Below are 23692 nucleotides of genomic sequence, written 5' to 3' on the forward strand. Positions count from 1 at the left end.
CTGGCTGTTGACTCTGTTAGCCAGTTCCTGAGTTCTCTGCACAGAAACAAAGAAACATATTTGTCAACACATAAGAAACCAAGCTTCCACTAGCCTGTACATATTTCGACAGAGTTCTGCATGTTGTTTTTCCTTTCATACCAGTATCATTCCAATTTTAACACCCTGCTAGAGTTACTTTGTCTGTCTCATGCATTCATGAATTCCACAGCTTCTGTAAGAAGAATTTGCCATGCAATCACAATCTTTTCTATATGAAAATTGTTCCTAACATTACCTCTGAAATTACCTGTCATATCTTTCTTTTGTGTCATACTGTTCTCAACTATTTTCTGCTCTGAAAGTTAATTAATTTGAGGTGCTTAAATATTTCTATCACATCCACCATTTTGTTCTACTGTGTGTTATCAAGTTGCTTCAGTCTTGTAGTGCAAAACATGTACCATTCTAATTGGCATGTTTGCTCAGCAATTACTTTGTCAGCATCGTTGCACAAAGGGAAAATCCAGACCTGTGTTCATTAGAGCAGGCCTGGTGTACAAACTATCTTTACACAGAAAGAGTATAATGTGAATCATATTGACCACTGCTGCAGTAGCATTAGCTAAATTGGTTATATGCTGCCAAGGATTGGCCAGCTCCCAAAGCTTCAGGGCACCTTTCATATCCTCAGACTGTCTGGCAGCTCAAGCTGAGCTTATTAAAATTCATGTTTGTGCATTATGCCCTTCAGAACTTTACTTCTGCCAAAGAATACACTCCTCTAAAGCTGTTGAGGATTGATAGTCAACTTGTGCTGTTTCTTTGTTGGGTAGATAAGTTCCCTTTGGGGGAAAGAACTTCCATTCAATTATTTTTGTTGATTATTGATACTTTCCTCTTCAGGAAAGTTATTTTAAAGCTAGGAGTTTGTGTTTTAATGGACTGTCGAGTGCATTGTACTTTTAAACAAGAACAGTCTTTTTTCAAGTCAGTTTAAAAGTCGTTTAAAATATTTAAAAAACATTCTTTTCTCTAGATAAATTGTGTTTATGTTTACTTGTAAGGGCTGGCAAGTGTCTTAAAGAGTGTTTTTTACTGTGTAAAAAGTGACTTTTAAAGACTTTACATTTTTACCATTTTTGCTGCTTGTTTTCCTGTACAAGGGGCACCATTTTTGCCCTGCCCATGGATCAAAGAGTCAGTCCCAGTGTAACTTATTCTTTCAGCTTCAAAAAGAAGAAAGTTGAGCAAACATCCTTTGTCACCACAGCAGGGTAACAATTTGCATCGCACTGCTCTGCCCATTTGTTGTACCTCAGACTACTCATCTTCTATCATGGATTCTTCCGGTGTAGTACCTACAGCCACTATGGACCAGGGGTTAGCAATGTCCTTTACAGATGTTAGGGTCCCCTCAGTGGGCAAAGGTGAGAGCCACTGTTGTTGGTCCTGGGACAGGGGACAGGGAAGTCTTGCCTGTTTTACCAGAATGCTGTGCCCATCCCTGAGGAAGCTATTGCTGCCATTTAAAATACTGTTGACCCCATTTTTTCTGTCAAAAAGAAAACTAAACATGTATCTACTCCTCAAAGTTCCTTAGACAGGAGTAGATTGCTGGGTTTGTCTCAAGATTTTATTCAGGCTTTCGATCCTTCTTATCTATTTCTTGCTGTTAAAAGAAAGAAAGATGCCACCTATCTTGAAGAGATTCAAGATTCTGAATCTGGACAGGAAGATGAAGGGACAGATACAGGTTTTCTCAGTTTTCTGATTCAGGCTCAGAGAAGTGCTCAGTTTCGGATTCTCCCATTGGGGATCCTCTTTTTTTGAGACTATTTCCAGACTGTGACAGTGTTTTCAATGGGAGTAAACTGAGGTTTTTTAGTTCCACAGAAAATTTTATGAGCTCTTACAGAATTTATTTCCAGAACCTTCACTATTTCTTCCAGTTCTGTCAGCTTTGTGGATGATGTGTGTCTTTGCCTGTATTTTTCCTGATAGCCAGCCTGCTGTTCCTAAAAAGGCAGATAGACTATATAAAGTTCCTCAGCCTTTTAAGTTTTTTATGCACTCTTCCCAAACCTTACCCAGCAGCTATAGCTTTAGTTATTCCTTTTACTGCTAAAGTTATTTATTTATTTTATTTATTTATTTTACATTTGTTGACCGGGCTGGTCCAACTGGATTTATGTCTAATTTCAGTGGAGGCCCGGGGAGAAAAGCTCCATACTACAAAATAGAATAACAAATACATAGGTACATTACCATGATTTGGCAAGTAATAATAATACATTATATTTTGGTTTATGAGTAAGTAAAAAACACAATCATACTTGCAAATTAGGTATGGATATACATAAAACAATATATAAGGTATGTGGAAAAGAGCACTATTAAACTAAATGAGTTAAACACACTATATTGTTAGTAAAAAATTATTGAGTTTGTATGGATGAGAAGATTAATGTCTAGTGACATGGGAGGTAGTTAGTCTGGGTTAGCACAGGGGCAAAGCCAGTGGGATTTAAGGTATGGTTTGAGTTTGGTTTTAAATAGGGTAGTTGAGGGTAGGGAGGTTAGGTCATTTGGGAAGGAGTTAGTTAATTCCTATCCTATGTATTCTGACAATAATGGGAATATTATTGATTGGTACTGGAAATAGTGAATGCTTCAACTTTGATTTTCAGAATTTTGAGTTGTCAGGATCACATGTTAATGTTTATTCTGATTAATTGTGAAAGTATGAGGAATGCTCAGTCTGTAGTTTCTTCTTGTGAGGAAACATCTACTTAAAATTATTTAGTTTCTCCTATTGTGTTAGTCATTGGTCTCTGTTTACAGTGTGTGCATGACTTAGTTGATAATTCATCTGGGTCTATCTGGTCTGGTACTGTTTTGAGGAGGTTTTCCTGGGTGCATTCTCAAAACCTCTCAAGAGGATGTAAATAATGATATTTCATTTTCTCTTTTGGATAGACATTCACTTTTTGGTTCCAGTGTCGCTGAGGTGATCAAAAAGTGTGATGAAAAGTGTTAGTTCAATCAGTGACTCTATAAGATATTTCTACTCTCCTTTTTGGGATTTTCTAACCCCTTATTCAATTTTGGCATAATGGCAGGGGTGTTTCAAAAAGAATTCAAGAACCCCCTAAACCAAGGACAGTCCAAGTAGTCAGTTTGACTATTTAATGGACGTTTTTCTTCCTTCTACCTTGGAAGTCCCTTTTCCTTTCCAGAAAGTCTGAATCACCATTTTTTTGGGCAAAAGGTAGCATCATATAAATGGGTTCTGAAGATACATTCATCAAGGTTATAGATGGCAGTAAGTGGCTATTCCTGTTTGCCAGTAGTTATTTTTTATCCACCAGACCAGACTCTCTGATTTCCTGCTCTCTTTCATTACATGCTATTCCAGGGAGTGACAAAACCTTTTCCTGATTCTCAAGTTGGGAAAGGCTTTTCTTCAAGTTTGTTTTTATTGCCAGATAAAGAATACTTGGAGATCAGCTCTGGATCTTTCTTATTAGACCTGTTTTATGATAGTGTCTAACTTCAAAATTATGTCACTTCACAACCTGTTACCACTTCTTCCTAATTCAAGTTTCCTGGCAACTCTACATTTAAAAGATGCTTATCATCTAATTCTTTTTTCATACAAACTTCGGGTGTTTTTTTTTAGGTTTGTGGGTGTGTTTTACCCTTTGGGCTAATCACTGTACCAACAGTATACATTAAGTGGCTAGCTGCAGTTATAGGTTGTTGCAGGCTTCAGCGTATACATTTTCTTTTTTGTTTTCATATTTAGATGACTTACTTATCTTTGCAAATATTTTTCAAAGTGACAGGAATCTCTCACTTTGGTGAGCAATCTCTTACACAAGCTGGGATTCCAAAAGAACATTCAAAAGTCCATTAAAACTCCTTCATGCAGGATTGTGTTCCTGGGGTGTCAGCTGGACACCTCAGTTCAAAGAGGTTTTCTTCCACAGGAAAAAACAGATTTATATCTAGATCTATCTGTAAGGTTTTCTACTCAAACTTCGATCACCGCAAGGCAATACCTTAGGATTTTGAGTGTCATGGCATCTATGATTCTCATGATAACTCTGGCCAGGTGAGAAAGATATGATGGTATTTGAAGTTTCTTTCATCCCAGTATCAACATCCCCTGTCTTTTCAAATCCCAGTGTTGTGGTTTGTTAATAGAAAAATTACTTGGTAAACACAGGAAATTACCCTAAATTTGGGTCTCCCCTTATCCCACCCTTTTCCAAAGCAGTCAGTCAACACAAATGTCTCAAACTTGTCTAGTGAGCAGTTCCAGTAGGGATTATAGTGCAAGGTCTGTGGGACACCCAGGACAGATGCAAGCACATAAATATGAAAGAGATGCATGCCCTGATCAAGGCACTCAACTCTCTGAATCATCTTTGGTCCCCAGGACCTCTGCAAGTTGTTTCACACAATGCTGCAGCCATGTGGTATATCTTTGAGTTGGGAGAACTAGGTTGTACATCCTTTGCAGACTAGACATGCTAGCTTGGGATACAGATTCACAGTACAAGTTTACTCTATAGGCATCCTTCATTTTGTCAGAGCAATACTGTGTGGTAGACAAACTAAATGGGACAGGGAAGATCCTCACATATGCAAACTAGATCACAGTGTCTTTCATAATTTGATCCACTTCTGGGGATATTTTTCTAGGAGAAACATTTACCTACTCTCTAAATAATCAACTGGCAAGATTCTGCTCCAAGACTTTATGCTAGAAGACCTAGAAGACAGATGCCTTTTTCTTTTTCTATGGCAGGTAAGTTCCTGTATGCTTTTCTACCCTTTCCACTGATATACAGGGTACATCTGAAGATTCAGAAGGAATCTCCCAAGATCATTATGCTGATTCCCTTTCTGGCCCAGGCAAGAGTGGTTCTTCTTTCTTTTTTGGAAATGGTCGGCGAATTACCTCAAGCCTCCTGAAAGAATTGATCTTGTATACAACATCAGGTGCATTTGACACATCCCAACCCCAATCAACTTCAACTGACTGTCTGGATTATAGGGTTGTATTTTCCTTTACACACCTGTTTACTGAGGATGTATACAAGATACTAATGAAGACAAGAAAGCCTGCTACTAGAAAATCATACATTACAAATGAGACACAATCCTGTGTGAAGGAGTTTAAAAGGACTTTTGAATGTTCTTTTTGAATCCCAGCTTGTGTAAGAGATCTCTCATCAAATTGAGAGATTCCTGATACCCATTCAGGGCTAGCTTTTTTTTGTTTTGCAATATTTTATGAGCTACTTTCCTATGCCCTTCTTACTCCTCAGTCAAGGTTCACTTAGTGACTATTTCAGTATGTCTGTCTATGGATCCTCCTCTTTCAAGGATTTAATGTCAAAATGTTTTAGAAGAGGGTTTTCCCTAAGAGGCATCCAAGAAAACCAGTAGCCCCTTCCTGGGACCTTAATTTTGTGTTAGAGAAGGTAACACTTCATTTGAACTAGCTAATTTGGCAAACTTGAGGTTCTTAACATGGAAAATAGTTTTACTGATTGCTCTGACTTCTGTAAGAAGTGTGTCTTAGTTGCAAGCTCTTTTAGTGAGTCAACCCTATCTCATTTTCTACAGAGACAGGGTTTCTTTGAGAACTAATTTGTCTTTTATGTCTAAAGTGGTATTTATTCATTCTATTCACTTTACTGATCTCAGAAATGAGGGAAACAGGATACACCATACCTTAGATGTCCACTGACAATTCAGGAACTATCTTGACAGAACTAAGTCTTTCAGATCTTCAGATTTGCTATTCTTTTCTTGTGAAGGTAAATAGAAGGGACAACCTGTGTCAATACAGGCTATTTCCAAATGGATGTCTAGGGCTATTACCTTTCTTTTTTATATACTCACCACAACAACATTTTTCCAAGCAGGGTCAAGGTCAACTCTACCAGGACCTTCATATATGGATTTTTGGAAAGGGTTGGATTCTAGAAGAATTCTAGAAGCTTCAACTTGGTCCTTTGTAGGTTCATAGGTTTGTACTAGGCCAATGACATATTTTTACAAAGCCCTATAAGCTTGATCCCTTCTCTAGAGCTGGATCAGGATTTGCAAGGACCATACTCCAGGAGCTCCTGGACTCTTCTCCTTCCACTTCCCAAATGTAGTAAGCTAGGGTAATCTGCATATGGGGCTAAGGCTACTGCAACAGTGATCAATATAATGAACATAGTATAGTTGTGTAAGTAAACTTACAATAACAGAAGATGTTTGAATAATCACTGCTGCAGTAGCCACTCCTTGCTTCCTCCATCCCATATATTTGTGTGACATGAATGAGAAAAGCCAAAAGTGCAACGCCACATCCACAGTACCCGTAATATTTAAATTCAGTAGTTTTAATAATGTTCAGTGAATTCCAATAACGTTCAGTAAGTTTAATACAACAAACAATGTTTTCGTCACTATATAATAGTAACTTCCTCAGAAAAGTTAAAAACTGCAAAGTTCAGCTTTTTTTAAAGGAACAATTATATGCCATAAAGAAAGGGAAAGCTGATAACGCACTGTCTAAACACATAGAAATTAACCAAGATCATTATTTTTCTTTTATTGCAATTGATCAGATTACACCTGATTTTAGAGGTGGTCCTACATCTGTATTTCTTGAATGTTGCGAATTGGAGTGGCAACTAGTATTAAACGCGTTTTGTTCCCCTGGCCTCAACGAAAATTGTAACATTTCTTGTATTTTGAAATGGAGGCGATTTTGTAAATTTTGAGGCTAGTTGAGTAAAATATATAACTATCTAGTTTTGTGAACTACAAACATAGGTTTATAGTTTTATATTTTTTAGATTTTTTAGATACACTTTTTATATATTTCAAATGTTTTTTGCGTATTAATACATTATATAGATAGTATGCATATAACTGATTCCTAAATTAGCATAACACTAAGGTAGTAGGTCGGAGTGAACTTAGATATTATTAGTTCCCAAAGCAATTGATTTAGCTACCATGAGAACTTCACTATGATAGGATGAATGTTTACCCTATCCTCTCTAGCGGTACTTTTTAAAAAAAGCTGAACTTTGCAGTTTTTAACTTTTCTGAGTAGGTTACTATTATATAGTGACGAAAACGTTGTTTGTTGTATTAAACTTACTGAACGTTATTGGAATTCACTGAACATTATTAAAACTACTGAATTTAAATATTACGGGTACTGTGGATGTGGCGTTGCACTTTTGGCTTTTCTCATTCGTTTCTGAGTTTGTTTTGCTAACAGTGTTGGATTATTTGTGTGACATGTTGTTTATGTCAGGGTGTGGTTATTTATGTTTTGTTCTTCCTAGCATTGTTCTTTCAGGGCTCATTCTCCCTCTTTGTCTGTTAGCAGAAACGTTCTGAAGGGCATGGTGCCCAAACTTGTCTTTTAGTCCTCTCAGCTCAAGCTGCTGATAGTTTGGACAGTGAAAGGTGCACTGAATTTTTGTAAGTTGGCTGGCTGTTATATATTTGGCAGTACATAAATCATATAGTTAAGGCTACTACAGCACTGATCATTCAAACATCTACTGTTATGGTAAATTGACTTACACAACTGTACTATCCTATTTTCCACTGGTGATGCCTTCCTCTATGAGCAACAAATTGCCTAATTACCTTTTTTTCAATTGACTGCACATTTCAGACAGGTAACTTTCAAAGCTGTTCTACTGCAAAACCAACTCATTGAGTACAATTCTGTGAAGTTAGACTGTTGCATTTGAAGTGATTTATTCTTTAAGGAGATAACTTGCCCCCATATGGGGAGTGCAGGTGGGTTTATCCCCCTGCAAAAAATGCTTATATTTAATTTTTTTCATGGGGGTTAGTGCTTTCAGTCGTTCTGCTCTCTAAGTTGGTTCCTGAAGCATTTGTACCTTGAGGAGTCATAGTAAATACCACTTTCAGTTTTTCTTGTTAAAAGTTGTTCACCCACAGTATGCTATTTTCTCCTATATTTTGCTATGCGAATTATCTTGCATTTCTTTGCATTAAAGATAACTTAACATTTAACTTTTGCTGTTATGGCAACACAGATGCCCCACCTTCTCTACTAATCATGTTGGAGATATTTATATAATAAGAAAACATATTTTCCTTTTTAACTTGTTCTCAGTATAAGTAATTTATGAAAGAAAATTGAATAAAGTAGAGGGCTAAAGGAAATCATTTACCTGAAATTTTACATATATATATATATATATATATATATATATATATATATATATATATTTTTTTTTTTCTTTCTTTTTTTTTGCTATACAATTCTACAAATGGCAGAACTAAAGTCAACCAGGTGTCTAATTACAGGAAAACTTAAACAACAAGCATTTGCTTTTAAGGCACTCAGAAAACAAAAGTAAATTGTTTCTTAGATTAGATTTCCATCTGGCTGTGAATGCTTTTAGAGCACAATGCATAATGGCTCATCTTTATCTTATGAAATATAAAACATTAAACTGTTCTTGGGCAATCATAACATTGACAGAATACTTGAGAAAATAGCAAAAACAGACACGAACTGTTCTTACAGCACCTCTCAGGCATGCTTTCCATCAAAATACAAACTAGAGGGAACAAATAAATGAACAGTAAGAAAAGTGTATTAGTGTTAAGAATAACACATTGTAAAAGACAGTCATGAGATAAATGTATATATTTAGAGTAATATGAAATAATTGAAATGCATGGACCACATCTTATAAATAAGAAATGAGCAGCAAAAACTAATCACAAAAAAGGCAGTCTCATAGTAATATATTGTGCATAAGCAAACAGCATAACTGAAATACAGTTGCATAAACAACATACCTTTGAAATACAGTTGCAGAAACATCATACCTTTGAACTATAATCGCAGACTTTGCAAAACTAAATTCTACTTCTTGCATTGTATTCTAGTTTGGCTGATAAATGTTTCCAAAATGTTATGTCGTGTGCCTGTTGTAGCATTTCTGTAAAGTATGGATACTGGTCTGGAATGGCAAGCAGGTCAATTTCTGACCCATATTTGATAGAGAGAAAGTCAGCAACATTAATTTAGGGAGCTTGGTGTATGTGATGCAAACAGATTTCTACTTGCCAGTCCTGCCCAGTCTTGTGAAATAAGTAAATAAGCTGTGCCCGCAGGTGTGCAGAGTACAAGTTTGCTTCTTGGTTTTCAGTTTCTTGAATGAGATCCACATAAGCTGTTTGTTAACGCCTCACAGTAAGACGCTGTCCAGTTCGATTCTCAGCTAGAGCATCTTCTGTGTGGAGATATGCGTGAATGGGCGTAACTTCGTTGAAGATTGTGCGTCAGGGCTGGTAACTCGGCACGTAAAAATCAACTACCAATCATTAGCGGACTGGAGTTTCCACTGTGGCGACCCCTAACCAGGAAAAGCCGAAAGACTCAACAACAACAACAAATGCCTTAAGCTGTTTAGGTATGACAAATCAGAATAAATAAACAAAGGAAAGGCAGTAAACAAATCCAAGTGATATGTAAAGATGTCTTCCTTTGAAAAAAAATTGCTATACATCAAGGTGAGAGGCATGCTGATGTTGAGTTGGCATGCATTTATAAGCAATGCACACAGGGCAGAAATATTCATTTAATTTGTACTTATTAAATTTATTTAATGGTCCAAACGGCTGTAGCACAATTTCAATTGAGGCTGGGGAAATTGTTTCAAAAAAGCAAACTGCAGCATTCTGCATAATATAAGCCTTAGAATTTCATAACAGCCATTTACTTTAAACATTCTGAGGAAATGCAGCAGAGAGTTGCACTAAATCATCCAGGCAATTGGAAATAAGTTCTGTTCTAAATGAAATGTCTTCCTGCCCTGTGGAGGATTTTATAGCACAACACACTTTGCTTCAGCTAACTTTAGCCCTTTAGCTACTGCCGGGCAAACTCTAACAAGGACAAAACACTTGAGAAAAATAATGAGCAACAATTTCAACAGCTCTGTGCTTATTTCTTATGGCAATAGTGCCCACTGAAATATACTGCATAAGGAAAGACCAAAATGGTAGAAACAACTGCAGTTTAAATGCTATGCACAGCACTATACAAGATATGTTTACCACTTAAAACTCAACATTTAGTTGTGCCTTTTTAACAAATGAAGTAGCAGTAACAAGGTGTCTTAAAAAGCATATCACCCTGATATGCAAGCAGCATTTGTCTAAAAGCTAAATCAATGATTTTTAAGCCTAACACACATTTTCATCTGTGCCTCCAGCTGAACATTCTTGACTAGTGAATAAATGTTATCACTAATTATTTTGTGTATCTGAGCAGATTACTGAAGGATTTCCATCTAAAACTGAAGCTACTGGGGGTGAGATGATGACAGATACGGATCCCTTTGGCAAATCAGCATGTGCAATTTGACTGCTTGTAAAAAAATTTAACAAAGTTAATTTGGCATGTAATGCTATAAAAGCCTTAAGGTGCAAAGTCTGCCTATGGGACTTACATGAGTGATGTAAATTACCCATGTTATGCAGTTCCCAATTTTGTTTATGTGTGACTGTGTGTGTGTGTGTGTGTGTGTGTGTGTGTGTGTGTGTGTGTGTGTGTGTGTGTGTGTGGATGGATATATATATCTGTATATATATATATATATATATATATATATATATATATATATATATATATATATAGGTCTATTTGATATGGTCGACATTTCAAAATGTCGAAATTCATATAGCCAAGACCATATGATCAACATTTGAAATGTTGACCATACAAGTAGAACATAAAAAAACAAAAAAAAAAATGTACCTTAACACTGCTAGCAGGGAGACTTCGCCCCCCTGCACCCCTCCCCGTAACTTAAATATACCAATTCCGAGATCGCATTACAGTGCGGAAGTGGAAATCTTTCCATTCCGCACTGTAGGAAGATGCTAGTTCCCCATGGTCGGCATTTCAAATGTCAATCATATGGTCACGGCCATATGAATGTCAACATTGTGAAATGTCGACCATTCGAAGGAGACCCATATAAATATATATATGCATACACACACACACACACACACACACACACACACACACACATATTATATATATATATATATATATATATTATATATATATATATATATATATATATATATATATATATATATATATATATATATATATATATATATATATATATATATATATATATATATATATATATATATATATATATATATATATATATATATATACACACACACACACACACACACACACACACACACACACACACACACATACATATATATATATATATATATATATATATATATATATATATATATATATATTTATATGGATTCACTTTATAATCTTGAAATACTGAAATATCAAATTTCAGTATATCGAGACCATAAAGTCGAATCTGCAGGATAGCGAAAGTGCATAACTGCAAATCTGGATATGTCGAATTCATGGTTATGGTTTAATGGTACATGACGTGGAGTGTATGTGTGGATGGTGTGCGATTTCCTGTGTGGATTTATGTGGAATTTTAGGTAAGTGACTAGTTTGTAAGGGTTTGGGGTAAGTGTTTGAGTGTATGTGAGTGTGTTTGGAAATTGTACGTGTGGGATAGGGTAGACAGGTAAAAGTATGAGTGCTTAACTGTTGACTGTGGTGGTGTTTGTATGTGTGTGTGTGTGTGTGTGTGTGTGTGTGTGTGTGTGTGTGTGTGTCTGTGTGTGTGTGTGTGTGTGTGTGTGTGTGTGTGTGTGTGTGTGTGTGTGTGTGTGTGTGTGTATGTGTGTGCGAGGGACTGTAGAATGTCTGGTTGTGAGTTTGCTGTCTTTTACTGTTTGGTGCGATCTCAGACTTTGAATATATATAAGTAGCAGGGGGGCGGGGGATGCAGATTTAGGGTGGACAGAGACCTCCTGCAGCAAATTGTTGAACTGTGCCGGCCACGCCCCACACACAGAACCAACAGTGGGGAACCCATCCCAGTGGATACCAAGGTATGTGTTGTCCTAAGAATACTAGCTACAGGTAGCTTCCAGAGACCAACTGGTGATATGATGGGGATTTCACAGGCATCAGCATCCAGGGTACTGCACCAGTTCCTGGATGCCATGTCAGCACATGTCTGTGACTACGTATATTTCCCAATTCCCATGAGGCATTAGCCAGCAATATGCATCTTTTCCACCAAATAGCAGAATACCCTGAGGTAGTGGGTGCAATAGACTGCACGCACATACACATCAAGGCACCACCTGGTGAGCGGGGTAGGGTCTACATCAACTGCAAGGGCTTCCCCTCCATCAACTGCCAGGTCGTGTGCGATGCCCAGGGAATAATAATGAATGTGTGTGCTGGCTGCCTTGGAAGCTATCATGATTCCCACATCTGGCATCTGACTCAGCTGTACCAGAGATTTGCCAGTGGGGACATCCCACACATCCTAGTGGGGGATGCTGGATACGCACTGGAGCCGTGTCTGAAGACACCCATCAGAAATGCACACACACCTGAACAAGAACTCCATAATGAGGCACATGCACAAACAAGAAACATAATTGAGCATGTGTTTGGGATGCTCAAGTCATGGTTCCAGTGCCTGGACACATCTGGTGGAGCCTTGCAGTACTCACCACCTACATGTACCCAAATTGTCATGGTATGTGCCATGCTACACAATATGATCCTGCAGAAACAGCTGCAGCAGGACCAGCATGTGGCAGGGCCAAACAGCCCCACACCATTGCCAAGGCCTGCATAGGCACAGCGTAACTCAGAGGAGGAACAACCTGAGCCTGCCCCAGTAGGCAGAAAGAGGCATGCCCAGTATGCCCTGGCCTTGGCAAAGAGGCAACGCATAGCACATACACTGACTCAATAGGAACCCTGGAAATGACACCTCTCTCTGACTCGCACATACAGTAAAAGGGATGCCTAACTTGACACTACCTGTTTTCAAACATGCATAGGGAGTGTACTATGTGCATCCAACATAGGCAGCCCTGCAGCACCACCTGAGGCATGAGTGCCCTATTTTAAGCAATATAAAGAACTGCTAAGCACATTTTACCAGTATTGAGTATATTTAAATACAATTGGGCATAGATGCGCACCGTGCTAACCAGCGCAACGTTGGGCAACGTTGGGCAAAGTTAGGCAAAGTCGAGCAAAGTCGGGTAAACACGTTCACACCTGCTTTACTGTTCCTTAACCAGTCAGGTCTGTCCAGCAGGAAAATAAAAAGCAGTGACAGGGCTTGAAGTCAGGATACTGTGCACTATAGTCACAGTACTGAACCACTAAGCCATGACAGCATTTCACTGGCACAGACACAACTTTAGTCACTCACACATACCAGTTGTGGGGGTCACATACCTAACAGTCACAGCCAGCAGGACAATTGTAGACAAACGCAAACACAAACAAATGCTGTAGCATGCCCTCTGAAGAGGCATATGAGTAACCTCCCCCCAGGCCTATGCAGACAGATAACAGCAGGCCAGGCAGTGTGATTTGGGATGTGGGTTGGGTAGAGTATGAAGTCACAAACTAATATGAATGTAATTGGAATCTAAGGTCTGTAGTGCAGTGGTATGCCTCAAGCCAGTACGATAGGCAACAGTGCAGACTGAAATGGAGTACCTGACATAGCAGTGCAAGCCTAGCAAATGTGTATAAGTGTCAGGTGTACCCCTCATCCTATGTACACCCACAGTAACAATCAGGTCTGCCCCCCCCCCCCGGGAAGAAATGTGCAAATAATAGCTGTCCCCCCTGTATGTAGAAATGTTGATAAGTCTCTGCAAATTGACTCATGGAAGCCCTGCAGACACAGCATGCTTCCTGTCAATGTACAACACAAAGGTGAGCCCTGAAGTAAAAACCAACTTGATTTTTCACACACATATAGTATATATGCCCATAGTGGGCATGCTCAAACACTTAAACAAATTTAGCAAATTTCAGTCAGCAACATACTGAAAGGTCATACTGGACATGCTCACACACTTTAATAAACGAAGCAAATGTCAGTCAACAGTATACTGAAAGGTCATACTGGGCATGCTCACACACTTAGGCCATGTCTGAGTACAGCAGTGGGCCACACATATCTGGCAGTTGCAGTTCTTACTCCAGACACTTGTCACTATTCACCAATCCTGCCTTGCACACACACTGATAGGAAAACAGACCCATATAACATACTGGACCCCTGTCATAATCAAACTATGTCCTACAAGTACTTAAGTTGTTCAAAGAAAGTGAAAATCCAAAGAAGATCAATAAATCTCCGATCAGTAGCATCAAGAAACAATGAGCACCCCTAACATTATCCAAGCCATGTTCTGCCAAAAATATTGCCAAAGAGTCCATAGAGAACCATGAAGCTTTCCTTCGCTATGTCATAAATATCAATGTAAACTCATATATGTTCTGAATCAGTGCAAAGTGTAAATGAATACATGTACATGACTGACATTGCCAACATCTTGTCAGACAGGTTCATACATATTTACCCTCCTCTCACTGCCATACCTGGAGAGTGTGAAAACCCAGAAATCACATATGCAATGGTTAAACAGCTCTATCCAAACCTAAAAAAACTCATACAGTTGCCCCATGCAACAAGACTGAATTTAACTCAGTCTGTACTCTGTTGCATACTGTCTACTCAGGCGATCTCTGCCCAACAGACAGGTTCATGTCCAATGCAGAACTGATGAACATGCACTATCTGAAGTAAACCCAAGCTCACTGTGCCACATGCTCTAGGGATATCATCATCACAACAATAAATAGAACATGTTGGAGGGATACATTACTAACTCACAGACTTCCCTTGCTTTGGAACAGGCTCCCAACCTACATTAAGCTGAGTCCCTAACTGACACTCTTCCAGAGGAGCCTTGATGAGTGTATGTGAAACTGAATTGTCACACCATGGATCACTTCATCAGCTCTACTACACAGATGCCTAGGGAACTAACCCCATGTGTGTTGATAGCTGCATACTCTGGCCATACTAATATATGCCTTCAGGCAGATAGCATATTACCTACCTATGTACCTATATATATATGTAGGGGGAACACAGTATAATAAGCCAAAGATGGATGGGCAGAGATGTGTGTAAGAGGGTGACCATGACAGGGAGCCATCCAGGACTGTCCCACCCAGCACACATCCCAATGGCACAAAAGACATGAGGTGCACATCTCACCCACTGTACATAACAGCCACCAGTATCTGTAAGCATTACAGTATATGTGGTCCATGTGCCTGCTGTACAACATGACTGTACAATGAAGCACACATCTACTATCTGTAGACATGTACCTGTCACATAGGTTCATAGGTATGTAGTAGACTTATCTTCACAAAGGTATATATTAGCCTAGGCAAGTTGTGCAGCTTTCACCATCCCATTGGGTAGTCTCCCAAGCCCTAGTTCTAATAGTTAGTACCCTAAGCCCCTTTCTAGTGGGGCTGCTGATGTGATGCCTGGCGTGAATTGTCTGTTTCCCATCCACTCATCAAGGTTCCTATTGAAAAGTGTCAGCGAGGGGCTCTGTCTGATGTACATTGGGACTCTGTTCCACAGAAAGGCAAGTGTGTGGGATGGTACTCTATCCCACCAGCATGTTGCATTCATTGTTGAGATGAGGTTCATATTCCTGGAGTGTGTAGTGCGACTCAATTTTGTTATCCTTAGATGGAGCATGTTCAACAGTTATGTGTTGGTCATGGCTCTGTATGCAGAGTGTGCCTCTGAGTAGGCGGTATGCAACGGAGAACAGATTTAGTTTTACCAGTTGTGTTGCATAACACAACTGTTTGAGGCCAGTAATCCTCTTGGTGAGGTACCTCTATGGTCTCTACAGCTGCTGGATATGCTTAGTTGAGTACTTCCAAAATGGTGCATTGTACTCAATGATGGGTCTGATGACTTAAGAGTAGAGGGCCACCACTACCTCTTTTGATCCTGATGCAAACCCTTTGTTGATTAGGTGGGCCACATAGGATCTCCGAATAACTTTGGCAACATGGTTGCCAAAGGAAAGATGACTATCTACTTGTGTTCCCAGATCCCTTATTACCTTGATAGTTTTAAGGGGGTAACACATATGTGGTATTTTTTGGGTACTTTGTTTTCACCAAAGGGGATTACTATGCATTCTTCCACATTGAGCTTGAGGCCATGATTCTGACACCACACATCTGTCTCATAGAGTCCCTTCTGGAGAATATTTGTGTCATCCGGGGAATCTATTATGGCAAATACTTTACAGTTCCCAGCAAACTTAGTCAACGACAACCCTCCTGTGTTGGCATGTACTTTTGAGAAGTCTATACCAAACAGGAGGGACCCCAGGACTGAACCCTGGGGGACACCAGATGTTACCGGTGTAGAGTCTGACATGTAGCCAGCAACTCTTAATTTGTGGGATCTATCTGTGAGCCAGTTAGCAATCCATCTTGTGATGTATGGATTCATGCCCAGGTTGGTGAGTTCATCTATGATACCTGACCGGGGAATGGTGTCAAAGGCCTTAGCAAGGTATAGGTAGGCTGTGTGGAGCTCATTTCAATCATCTGTAGCCTGGGTATGTCTCAAAGAAATCCATCCAGTTCAGGAGGCGTGATCTGGATTTGACGAAGCCAAACTGGGTGTGCTCAACTGTGTGAAGTTTCCCAATGTCTTTATTGTTGACTTCCATTATGCTTGGCTCCATTGCCTTGCAGATCAGACTCGTCAGGTTCATAGAGTGTGAATGCCAAGGGTCTTTTGTTGCCCCACCCCTGTGGAGTGGGAAGAACTTTGCTGTGCAATATTCTATGGGTACATATCCTGTAGAGAGCATGTAGAGAGAGGTGTAGGTATCCTTGATGAATATGGATACATCCCCACCCTATGTGCTATGATCCAGGTTCTGATGTTGGAAGGTATGGAATGAGTAGTATCCAGGTAGTGCTGGGGTGCTCTATTGAGCCTTGAACTAGGTTTCTGTTACTGCACAGATATCAATATTCTCCATACTGAGAAGTGCCTCCAGTGTGTGTATCTGGAGGCTGAGACTTCTGGCAATGAGTAGCATTTAGCTCACTTTGTGGTTATTTGCATTGATTACGGGGTTTGGTTTGTCCTGAGTGACCGGTGTTCCACACCTGAAGTCAATGCCTCATTGGTCCGATATGACCATAAGCTAATTACCTTACATATCCACATTCTACCCCCACCCCCCATTAAAGAAACCATGTTAAAAATGTCTCCAAAGACAACTTCATGCTTCTTAAGACAGAAGTGGTGAACTTCAGGACACCCATGCAGATGGACAATACAGTTATGACTACTGAATCCTACACAGTTGCACTTTATAAGCACTTACATGAGTGCATGGATCGTGCTATCCCAAACAAAAGAGGGTAAAACCCATGTGTGGAGGAGCTCCATGGTCAGCCTCAGTAAGAAGCTGCGATCCCTGATAAAATCCTCCAAAACTAGTTATGGAAACAAAATTGCCACTGATTCTAAAGACAACCACAAAGCATTCTATAGCTATGTCATGAATCACAATGGCAACACTCAGATCTGCTCTGAGTTACAGCACAATGGCACTAAATATACAGACCCAACTGATATTGCCAACATCATGGCAGATAGGATTGGTGCTAACTTTACCCCCCTCTCACCCATGAAAGAGCACATCTCTATACTGGAAGAATGCAAAGTTGTTGTCATCACTGCTGCACAGGTAAAAACCACTCTCCAAAGCCAAGAACACAGCATCCATGGGACCAGATAACATCCCAGGCTGCGATCTACACGAACTACAGAACAAACTGCCACCACACCTAAGTACCATGTTCGATCATAGCCTCACTTCAGGCTTTGTGCTTGCTGAATGGAGCACAGCGACAGTTATCCCACTACACAAGGTGGGAGCCACCATGGACCCAGGGAACTAGCGCCCCATTAGCCTGATGAGCCTGGTCTGCAAGGCCATGGAACGTATCATCATGGAACTTATAAACAAAGACATTGGTAATCTCCCAACTCTGGACCAAAACCATTTCGAGTTTGTAAAAGGCAGATCATGTCTCCTAAACCTGATAGACTTCTTTGAAGCAGTCACCAAAGCCGTAGACAAGGGTAAGGTGGTTCACACAGCCTATCTAGATCTTGCCAAGGCTTTTGACCCCATCCCCCACTCTGGGGTTATAGATAAACTCAGTAAACTAGGTATAAATCCCTATGTCACAAGATGGTTTGCCAACAGGCTCACTAACAGAACCCACACTGTGAAAGTAGCAGACTCCAAGTCCGACTTCAGACCAGTGACAAGTGGAGTGTTTGGTATCTATTTCCCTGAAGTACAGGCTAACACAGAAGGTCTTTGGCTAATGAAGTTCCCAGATGACTGCAAACTAGGAGCCATAATCAAAACTACTAACGGTGTGGACATCCTACAAAAGGGCCTCACTGAGACAGATGCCTGGTGTCAAAGCCGTGGCCTCAAGCTCAATGCCAAAAAGTGCATTGTCATCCCTTTTGGTAAAAACTCAGTACCCATGAACTACAACATAGGCAGTAGTATACTTAACACTGAAAGTGTGATAAGAGACCTTGGGGCACAGGTGGTCAGTAGACTCTCCTTTGATAATCACATCGCCACAGTAGTCAGGAAATCCTTCTACATGGCACACCTCATCACAAAAGGTTTCTCATGCAGAAAAAAAGAGGTCATTGTTCCCCTCTACTCATCACTCATTAGATCAATTATAGAGTACAATGCCCCTTTTGGTATGTACCTCACAAGACATCTACAGCAACTGGAAAGCCCGCAGAAATACCTCACAAAGAGGATTAGTGGCCTCAAATACATGCCCTACACAGTCCGTCTCAAAACAAAAAGCTTTACTCTGTCGCATATTGCCTACTCAGAGATGATCTCTGCCTAACATACAAAGCTATGTCAAACACAGAGCTGTTGGACATGCTCCACTTAAAGAAATCCCAATCTCTCCGAGCTTCCGCCCCAAAACCCAGACCAAAATACAAAAGGAGGGGGTGTATCCATCTTCATAAAGGATACCCATATCTCCAGGTTAGTGGCACAGCACGAGGCCTCGGAGACCATCCAAGTGCAACTAACAGTGGGCAAAGCTGCTTATCAGATTGTAGCCTGCTACAGATCACCTACCTTGTCTCAGGACCCTCACTCAGCATTCCTGAGAACACTGGAAAATATAAAGGTCCTACCAAACACCATGATATTAGGAGCTTTCAAATACCCAAACACTGACTGGGAGAATTACTCAAGTACAAATTCCTTTGCCCAATGCTTCCTAGAGTTTATAAACTCAAGCGCCCTGGAACAGCTGGTCACCATGGCCACTAGAAGTGACAACATGGACCTGATCATCACCAACATGGGAGATCAGTGTTCCACACCAGAGGTAAACCCCTCGCTGGTAAGATCAGATCATAAAGTAATCACACTGGACATCCACATCCTGACCCCAACCCCAGTCAAGGAAACCACTGTGAAAAACTTCTCAAAAGCAAACTTCACACTTCTCAAGACCAAAGTGGAAAGTTTCAAATCCCACTTGCTACAGGATAATGCTATCCAATCCACAGAATCCTTTACAAGTGCATTATATGAGCATCTACAGGGATGCATGGATCAAGCCATCCCAAGTAAAACCAAGACTCACTCCTCCAAAAAGAGGAAACCAGTCTAGTGGTCCTTGGCCATAAATAAGCTATACAACAGAAGGAGGAAATTTTGCATGATAGAGCAAAATTCCTAAAAGGAAAGGCATCACTGATCATTATTAGCAAGAAACTATGATCGCTAATAAAATCATCCAAGGCCAGTTTCTAAAGAAAAATTGCCAAGGAATCTAAAGATAACCACAAAGCCTTCTTTAGCTATAGCAAACATTTAGGTGGCAACTCTCAGATATGCTTTGAGCTACTGCAAAATGGCAAAAAATACACTGAACCAACTGACATTGCCAACATACAGGTGGGCAAGTTTAGTGCAAACTTCACCCCCCTTCACCCCCAAAAGGGCCCGTGTCCATCCCAGAAGAATGCAGAGCCCCAGAAGCTAAGAACACAGCATCAATGGGAATGGATGGTCTCCAAGGCTGCATCTTACACGAGCTCCAAAAGGAACTAAACCCTCACCTAAATTCACTGTTCAGACTCAGCCTTACCACAGGCTATGTACCCAAAGAATGGCGTACAGCAACAGTCTTCCCGCTCCACAAAGGTGGTGCCACAACAGAACCTGGGAACTATCGCCCTATAAGCCTGACCAGCCTGGTCTGCAAAGCTATGGAGTGAATTATCATGGAACTTATAAACAGAGACATTGGGAATGTCCAGACACTGGACCCTACCCAATTCGGCTTTGTTAAAAACAGATCCTGCCTCCTAAACCTAGTTGATGTCTTTGAAACAGTTACCAAGGCCATAGATGAAGGGAAGGTAGTCCACACAGCCTACCTGGACCTCACTAAGGCCTTCGACACCATTCCCCACTCTGGCATCATAGACAAGCTTACCAGCTTGAACATTAACCCCTATGTCACGAGATGGGTGGCCAAATGGCTCACGGATAGAACACATATTGTCAGAGTTGCAGGTGCCGTGTCCGACTCTAAACCAGTCACAAGTGGCATCCCACAGGTCTCGGTCCTGGGACCCCTCCTGTTCAGTATATACTTCTCTGAGGTACAGGCAAGCATGGGAGGACTATGGCTGACCAAGTTCGCAGATGACTGCAAACTGGAGGCCATAATCGACTCTCCAGCTGACACAGACATCCTCCAGAAGGGTCTTACAGGGACAGATACCTGGTGTCAAAACCATGGCCTCAAGCTGAATGCCAAAAAATGTATAGTCATCCCCTTTGGAAAAAGCAAAGTGCCCACAAATTACCACATAGGTGGTAATCCACTAGGTACGAAAAATGTAATTAGGGACCTGGGGACCCAGGTAGATAGTAACCTCTCCTTTGATAATCACATTGCCAAAGTGGTTAGATATTCCTTCTATGTAGCCCACCTAATCACGAAAGGGTTCACCTTTAGATCAAGAGAGGTCATTGTGCCCCTCTACTCATCACTCATTAGGCCCATAATAGAGTACAATGCCCCATTTGGTATGTACCTTAATTGGCACATGCAACAGCTGGTAAGACCACAGAAGTACCTCATCAAGAGAATCATGGGCCTCAAAGAGATGCTCTATGCAGCTTGACTAAAGAAACTCCAGCTCTACTCGGTTGCTTACTGCCTGCTCAGAGGTGATCTATGCCTGACGTATAAGGCCATGTCCAACCCGGAATTAATGGATATGCTCCACCTCAAGAAAAACAAATCTCTTAGAGCCACATGCTCCAGTGAATTAAACCTTAGCAAAGCAATAAACAGGACATGCTGGAGGGATAGATTCCTGTCCCAGAGACTTCCCTCACTCTGGAATAGAATCCCAGTTGATGTTAGGCAGAGCCCCTCGCAGACTCTCTTCAAGAGGAATCTTGACGAGTGGATGGGAAATTGTAAATTTACCCCTGGGATCACTTCAGTGGCCCTGCTAAACAGAGGCCCAGGAAACTAATTTAAAAGGGAGGCGAAAGCCAACACATTCTGGCTAGGCTTATAAATGCCCTTGGGCAGATAGCCTAGTACCTACCTATGAACCTACATGCTCTAGGGACCTAAACCTTGTCACCACAATAAACAGGACATGCCGGAGGGATAGATTCCTGCCCCAGAGACTTCCCATACTCCGGAATAAACTACCTATCTATATCAAACAAAGCTCCTCATTAGCACTCTTCAAGAAAAATCTTGATGATTGGATGGGAAATAGGAAATTCACCCTGGGGATCACTTCTGTGTCTCTGCATGACAGTGGCACAGGAAAATAAATTTCTTGGGTGGCAAAAGCCAGGGTACCTTTTTGGCTGGGCTTGTATAGGCCCCAGGGCTGATAGCCTAGTACCTACCTATGAACCTTTGAGCCTTGCCTAAAAAAGGTAATATGGGGACAGCAAGAGCCTTGGTCAGTATTCAGAAGCATAGGGGCGACAAGTGCAAACCATCTGTAGTGAAGCAACAAGACTTGTCTATCATGTCATCACAGGCAGACAGAGACTGGATCCCCTTTGAATAACACCAGAAGCTCAGCCAAATGTTGAAGTTTATCATCTTTCTGCTATATTGCAGTATCATGTAGGTGAAGGTAAGATGCTACTCAAGGTCAGGGTCATACCAGCCTGGGCTACATGATCATAGAGCTAATATATATCTCTTGTCATGTTGTCCTGGGAGGTATGCCTCAGATCTTTCACACTGACATGTACAAAGAACACGTCATATAGGTACCTGTTCTGGAGTGATGTAAGTGCTTGTGTTATGTGGCGGATCAAAGCACCTGACAGAAAACTGACAGTAACCTTCCCCTTGTCCAGCCGAGTGAGTGGAACATCTGTGTGCCTGACTATGAAGTCACCTATTACTAGTGTGTTGGGTATGTTGTTTTGCCTTAGGGCCTGCTGTGAGGCACACTGCTTTGGTGTATTATGTGTTTTCTGGCATGTGCTTGGAGGTGCATGTTGCTGGCTTGTCTGTTTAGGAGGACACTCTCTCTTTTTCAGATTAATATTTGTATTCTCCGAGTATGGCAATGTGTATTTATGTGTGTGTTTTGCTGGTGCTTATATTGTAGGTCTATGTGAGACACTTGGTGTTGTGGTTGTATGACCCTACTCCTCCTGATTGTATTGTCCAGTATGGTTTGACCCTGTGTGTGCCAGCATGTGATGCATCAACCCATATATGATATGGTCATGGCCTATGCATACAATACACTCACAATACACCTAGTATGATAAGCCTGCTGAGGTTAGCAAATGTGAAAAAAAAAACCTTTGTGCAAACTGTCAGCAAGTAATGTCTGTATTGCACCCTGTAACTCCATATTGATTGCTGAAGTGTAAGAACAATGCACTTGCCAACTGTGTGTGTGTGTGTGTGTGTGTGTGTGTGTGTGTGTGTGTGTGTGTGTGTGTGTGTGTGTGTGTGTGTGTGTGTGTGTGTGTGTGTCTCCCCTGGAGAGACGCAACCTTTTTGGAGACTACTCACACCCCTTAAAAGTGGTATACTCATCTTTGTCATCTCATGATGTCACCATCCTACAAATATACCTGTGGAAAGGAGAAATCCCTGTAATATGTATAGCGTGTTGTATAAATGTGTACTGCTGTAATATCATAATGTGGTTAGGTAGAGATTTGAAATCTGCACTTGCTGCATGTGTGTGTCTCTCCCTGGGGAGGAGTATCATTTTGGAGAATACTCATACCCCTTAAAAATGGTATACTCATCTTTGACAAGTCTGATGATGTCACCATCCTACAAATATACCTGTGGAAAGGTGAAATCCCTGTAATGTGTATAGCGCAATGTGTAAATGCATACTGCTGTAGTATCATAATGTAGTTAGGAAGGAGTTTGAATTGCGCACTTGTTGACTGTGTGTGTGCTCCAGGTGTGTGACACCGTTGGTTAATCTGGAGTGGGTTTTGATTTTTCTAGTGTATGACATATCACAATGACAACTGTATGTGCATTACACATGTAAGGTAA

Source organism: Protopterus annectens, chromosome 6.part0 (assembly GCF_019279795.1).
Source record: "Protopterus annectens isolate FY-2018-M chromosome 6.part0, PAN1.0, whole genome shotgun sequence".
Taxonomy (NCBI): domain Eukaryota; kingdom Metazoa; phylum Chordata; order Ceratodontiformes; family Protopteridae; genus Protopterus; species Protopterus annectens.